The sequence below is a fragment of the Lytechinus pictus genome, chromosome 18 (genome assembly GCF_037042905.1).
Source record: "Lytechinus pictus isolate F3 Inbred chromosome 18, Lp3.0, whole genome shotgun sequence".
NCBI lineage: Eukaryota > Metazoa > Echinodermata > Echinoidea > Temnopleuroida > Toxopneustidae > Lytechinus > Lytechinus pictus.
The window spans coordinates 23,401,352-23,408,671 of record NC_087262.1 but is presented as its reverse complement, the minus strand read 5'-3'; positions in this window follow the sequence as shown (position 1 = coordinate 23,408,671).

The window sequence follows — 7,320 nt, the reverse complement described above, 5'->3', positions numbered from 1 at the left end:
CTATTGCTTTGATACAGTACACGTATGGGAGAAAGTATACAAATGTGTGAAGTTATACATGTACTACAGCTTTGGCAACTCTTTTATATTTAAATATTGTGTGAAAGAAATGGATGAAGAGAACAATGGTAGGCGTAGCTTAAATCAAGGTTCCCCAGATCTGACGGTCAATTGGATCGGGGTCGCCCTAGCCACTAACCCGTCTTTGTGGTCTATTGGTTAAGGCACCGGCGTTCAAAGCTGGGGGCCCGGGTTCGATTCCCGGCAGAGACATTTTTTCGGCATCACCAATTTTTCCAAAAAGGGTAGATAGCTCTGGGGAACCTTGATTTAAGCTACGCCTACCATTGTTCTCTTCATCCATTTCTTTCACACAATATTTAAATATAAAAGAGTTGCCAAAGCTGTAGTACATGTATAACTTCACACATATGTATATATATATATATATATATATATATATATATATATATATATATATATATATATACAGTGCGCCCCATAAAAAACGAAACCGAAAATTATCGATTTATCGTAACTTAATTACAAATATAATGTACAAATGACCCGTCATTATGTAATATAACTTAGCAAAACCATTGGAAAGACGGGATTTCATACAGTCATTTTGGCAGGCGTTATCTGAATTTTAAAAAACTTAAAGGACGAAGTCCACCAAAACAAAAAATTGATTTAAATAAAAAGAGAAAAATCAAACAAGCATAACACTGAAAATAACACTTTTTTGTGAAAAATAAGTGATACCTTAAAATGCCATAACTTTCTTATTTTACATCCGATTTTGATGAAATTTTCAGTGTTATGCTGGTTTGATTTTTATTCAAGTCAACATTTTACTCGAGTTGACTTGACCTTTAAGAAGAAAATCACATTTCTACAAAAGTTCAATATCTGCTATTAGATACCTCAATCAATGAAAATAATCAAGGTAGTTTTGTAGGCCTATCTTTAAAATAATGCTTTAATTTAAATTATTTTAGTAAATCGTGTTTTTTTTTTCCGGTCTTGCTGTCGGACTTACTATGTTTACCAAATGATGTTTTGTTGCCAATCAGCTAAGCATTGCGCATTGTAAATGCCATAACTACAGGAGGCAGGCAAACCTTGAAAACGTAATTATTCTTTTCATTCTTATCCCTCTTTTATCGCGTACCAACCCGTATACTCCCCTCCCCTGGAAACACACCTTTGTGGGATTCTCATACATTTACCAAGTACTGAATTATGTTTCATGTTCTAAAGTACTCAATTGAATATTTTTGTTCAATATTATTAAATGGAGTCATATCATGGAAAGTATTTCTTTTGATCGGTCCTCCGCTTTGGACTAGTTTTGCCACGATGTTTTATTTGTCGTTTGGGTCAACTTTATATCTATACATGCATATATCCACATTCAGATTAATAGTTTTTCCTAACATCGCATTCTTGGCAAAATAGAGCAAACTAAGAAATTTTAAAAGCATGGTCAAGAACTGTAAGTCGTTGAGGACTAAATAATGCCGGTGTCTTTTTTTCCTCTGCAAAAAGTAAAAGAAACCATATTCTTAATCTTGAAATGAAGAAAATAATTCTCTTCTAAAGACAAATCTATAAAATCGCAACCCCTCCCCCAAACTCAAGACAAATGTCACATCATTCAGACCGTTGAGAAGCTCTGTAAAACACATATATTGTATTGAACTAAACCCGTTAAAGGTGAAGTCCACCCCAGAAAAGTGTTGGTTTGAATGAATATAGAAAATCAAACAAGCATAAAGCTGAACATTTTATCAGAAAATCGGTAGTTAAATAAGAAAGTTCCGACTTTTCAAAGTGTCGCTTATTTTTCACAAAAGAGTTAGGAAATCTCAGTGATTATGCAAATGAGAAAGTCGATGATGTCCTTCACTCACTATAGTTCTTGTGTTTTTATTGTTCGAAACATAGAATATATAATATTTCCAGATTTGACAATAAGGGCCAACTTAACTGAATGACAAAATGCCAAAACAATGGTAATACAAATACCTACCCAATGGTCAGGGAGAATAAAACTTTGTTCACATGACAATGAGGAGAAAATTGAAAAATTCCATATTTCATATGATAAAATACAAAATGAATAGTGTGTGTGATGTCATCAGCTCCCCCATTTGCATACTGACCAGGACGTGCATTATGTTTTGTGAAATCCAGCTTAACTTTCAAATGTCATACCTTTCTCTTTTTTTTATCCGATTTTTATAAAATTTTCAGTGTTATGCTTGTTGTATTTTTCTCTTTTTATTCAAATCAACTTTTTAATGGGATGGACTTGTCCTTAATTATGTAGGGTTTTTTTAAGGCAAAATACTATATACTACTACGCTGACAAGTTTTGAAAATGGATAAATATTGCATGGCAGTGCTTTGCAGCTTATAGGTTTCAATTTGTCATTTCACTTTTTACCTTTTGTTGGGGTCTTTAAGACGAATTCAATTGTATGCGTTCATTGAATCGTCCTATTGAATAGTCGAATATTCAGTAAAATGGCACCAGTTATGTGAAACGGGCTGTCAAGCCTAAATAAAATTCAGGACTTTGTTCGGCCTCCTGATGCGAAATGTCTGATGTTCAGTAATGCATGGAGACATCTTATAGGAGTACTCAGGGCTGAAAATAATTATATCTAAATAAGTAGAGTAAAATTCACTGGACAAAATGCTAAACATTTCATCGATATCTGACAACAAATAACGAAGCAATTGAATTTTAAAGTTTGTAAATATTTCATGAAAACAATTATTTGCGCGTCGTTATGAATATTCATTAGATGGGCTGATGATGTCACACCCCACTTTCCTTTTTTCTTATGTTGTTACATAAAATCATAATCATTTAATATTTTCGTATTAGATAGATAGGTATAGGTAGGTAGATAGATAGATAGATAGGTAGATATATAGATAGGTAAATAGATAGATAAATACATGTATATGTAAATAGATAGATAGATAGATAGATAGAGAAAACGAGGGATAGAGGGGGGATAGGGCTATTCCTCACATAACGTAACAAAATAAGGACAACTGAGAGAAGGAAAAGCGTGAAAAACAGGATTAGAAACATTACCGTGAAGGTAAAATCATTTTAATTACCAAACGATGACATGAATAAGAAAATCAGATAAAGAAAGAATAAAACAAGCAATCAAAATCAAGACATCGCGGCTAAGGCCGAATTTCGATGTATTTACATGATAATAATGACACAAAAAATGTTCAAACAATAACACAGATAATCAAAAAAGAAATAATACGGATATCGTATGGTATTGAAACTACTTGTTTTGTGGAATTCTAGAAAGAAATGATAACTGAAAGTAAATTGTGTGTCTTAGAAATGACTAGTGTGTATGCCTTTGTAGTATTAACTATATAATAATAAAATCGGAAATAATTAACAAATCAACGGAAGCATTAAACAAATTGGCAAAAGGTATTTCAAATGACGAAAACATAAAATGATAAAAGATTATAAAATAAAACTATATGATTCATGCATGTACGCGGGTAGCGTATGTGTTAATAATTCGGCTAGTATACTGCCAATTTGTTTTAATTTTACGTATATCAATTTCAAATAATTACCTATATCAATAAAGATAAAAAAACGAGTTATCTATTAAACACAAACATCATTACATAATGATGAAGAAATCCTTATATCAGTGAAAAATATGAAGATTATAGTCAGAAGCTTTTTCTGGTGTACAATAAGATCTGAATAATAGAGATTATACTATTTTGTATTTGTATTTTATTCATTTAATCACGGTTAAAAAGCCCGCTTTCAGCTAGGAGCTGCTTTTCAGCAAGGCCGTGGACAAATGATAATAACAAATAATATCAACATAAAATAAGCATACAAAAATAAGAACGAAAAACAAAATATATCAAAGCATGGGTAAAATGCAATTGGCAAAAGTAAAATTGGAGTAAACAAAAATGAAAAATAAATAGACTAAAATAATATACAAAGTTAAGTCAAAATTAAACATTAAAAAATGAAGGTATATAATGCGGTATCAATTAAATTAAGAAAGTGATATGAGACGTGCAAATGTAGTCGGGTTTTTTTCTGATCGGGTTGTTGCAGGTAGGTTATTGAATAATTTAGATGCTGAATAAAGGGGACTGTTTTTTAGATAATTAGATTGAGGCTTCGGCAATTGAATTTGTCGGTCTATGTTTCTTAAAAGATATTCTCGTGATTTAAGTGTGATTCGAGTACAAATGACAGATGGAGCTAGATTATTGACCAATTTAAAAATGGTAAAAATTGACTGATTGTTCCATCTCTTGTTGAGTTGATCAACCTTTAAAATGGCATATATATTCGCTGTACTAAATCTACTGTTTACTTCTAAGACAGATTTCAGTGCCCTGTTTTGTAGAACTTGGAGACGATTTAGTTGGCTTTTATTGCCATTTCTCCAGATTGTACAACAATAGTCAAATATCGGTTGGATTAAAGCCTTATACATCATAAGAGCTGTGTTTTTTGGTATATAACATCGAATGCGTTTTAAAGAATAGAGTGTCTGTAAAACTTTTTTCCGAACACTGTCAATTTGGGGGGTCCAGGTTAGGGAGCTGTTTATTATTACACCAAGATATTTACATTGGATTACTCTTTGCAATTCATAATTTTGCATTTGTATTTTTATATTATCAAATAGACGGAGCTTTGCTTTAGATCCTAATAACATAAATTGACACTTATCGATGTTGATTAATAGTTCATTATTAGAAAACCATCTAGAAATTAACTTTAAATCTCTGTTAATAGTCATTTCTAAATTATTGGGCTCTTTAGATGCAAAGTAAATACATGTATCGTCTGCATATAAAGAGAGGGAGCATTGTTCTACAGATCTGACCAAATCATTTAGAGTGATTATAAAGAGGAGGGGGCCTAGTATACTCCCCTGAGGCACTCCACTTTCAACAGTACGAAAACCTGACATGAATTACCATTGACAACCGTTGATTGCTGCCTACCATAGAAATAATAGCGAAACCATTTTACTGCATCCTGATCAAATCCAAAGTAAGATAACTTCTTTAACAATAATTCAGACGATATTAAATCTAATGCCTTCTCCATGTCTATAGTGACCATACCAATAACGTAACCTTGATCAATTTTGTTAGCAAAATCATTCAGTAATATTAAACAAGGCAGTGGTTGTTGAGTGGCCTGGACGAAAACCATGCTGGCAATGATCGAGCAAACTATTGTTTGACAGGTAGTCATACACTTTATTAAACACAATCTTTTCTAAGACTTTAGACAAAACTGGGAGTACTGAGATTGGTCTATAGTTTGACGGATTAGTATTGTCACCACTTTTGAAGATTGACGTTAAACGAGCCCTTTTCCATGCATCAGGAATCCTCCCTGTGGACAGTGAAGTATTGACAATATGTGTCAATGGCGTAATGATGTAGTCAATAACTTCTTTAATTACATGTGCTGTAATTTGATCCAGGCCAGTGGCCTTATTACTTGCAATTTCATTGATGTGTTTTTTAACATCTCGACTTGAGATCGGCTTAAAACTTTGTTTAAGTATTGATCCATATTGTCTTAAAAGGTAAACCTTTCTTTGCGTTCAGCTGCCAGGTCAACGAAGTGATCATTTAAGCGTGTGGCAATTTCCTTAAATCCCAAAATATCTTTACCATTAAAAGACAGTTTTTTAATTAACTTCTTGTGTTTTTTATTAGGAAGCATACATCGTAAAGATTTCCACATAGCAGAACAATTCCCTTTGTTGTTCAAGATTATCTCTGAAATATATTGCTTTTTTGCCTTACGTATCATATCTGTAACAGTATTTTTAAGTTTTCTGTATAATGTCCAGTCACTGTCAGATTTCGAAGATTTAGCACGGTTTTTTTATTTCATTCCTTTCCTTTATCTTGGTCAATATGTCACTATTTATTCATGGAGTTTCTTTTTGTCGCACTCTTTTTTTCCTAAGAGGTGCGTGTTTATTCAAAACTGAACAAAATTTACTGGACCAAATTTCATAGGCAATATTAGCGTCTGTTTCAGAGAGAACATCTTGCCAACATACATTGCTTAAATCGTTCTTAAAATCGCTTATATTCATTTTCTTTAGATTCCTTGAATACACATATTTATGACACACAGATGGAGATTTGTGCTTTCCTAATGAGCAGATCACCATATAGTGATCGCTCATGCCTAGTGGAATGACATCAAACAAAGTTATTTTGTTATGATTTGAGGAAAATATAACATCAATAAGTGTTGCAGATGTCTGCGTTATCCTCGTTGGCTCATGAACAAATTGTTTTAAATTGTATTCTTCTACTAAGTTCAACAATCGTTTTGTTTGGCAAGTGGATGGCTCCTTAGCAATGTCACAATTCAGATCTCCTAAAAGAATGACATCTTTAGACAAAGATTCAATAGATTCAAGTAACTTCTCAAACAAATCAAAAACTGGCGGTAAATTATGGTAAATAAAACATCATTAGGATTACTCAGAAACTATAAACCATTTCTTTTAAGGACTATGAATATTACATTAAAATAAGAATTAATTAACAAATATTACGAATTAAAAACTGATTAAGTCATGACATTGTATATGTACAGTTAATGTGCAGATAATAATTAATTATGATAATTCAAATCTATTTTGGCCGACCGAACTAACACAGTCCATTCTTATTCAGTAGTCGGACGAGAAATGGTAGGGCACTACAACGATACCGTAGAGTCCTGCATTTGGGTTCTCTCAGTTTGTCACTGTGTCTATTAATGGATCTGACGTTCAGGTAACCAGTCACGAAACTTTTGCGTGCGTATGATAATTATGTTTCCCTTATAATAAAACTTTTTGCAGCGATGAATATCTAATGCACTACATTAGTTTTAAATCCATTTTTGTCTCACCTGCATATATAACAGAGTGAGAAAATAGGCACCGCTTTTCCGACGGTGGCACATCAAATCGTAACCGAATGTTAAGTTTTTGAAATGACAGCATAACTTAGAAAGTATATATACCTAGTTCATGAAACTAAGACATAAGGTTAATCAAGTATTACTTAATGACCTACTTGAGTTTCAGGTCACTTGATTAAGGTCAAACGTCATTTATGGTCAATGGACTAAGACCTTGTTGGGGGAATCAACATTAAAATCTAAACCTAAGGTTAAAGACCCTGACCGGGGTAAAAACAACCATACATCAACAGAAAGGTAATGATTCATAGAATATAAATATACCAAAAATA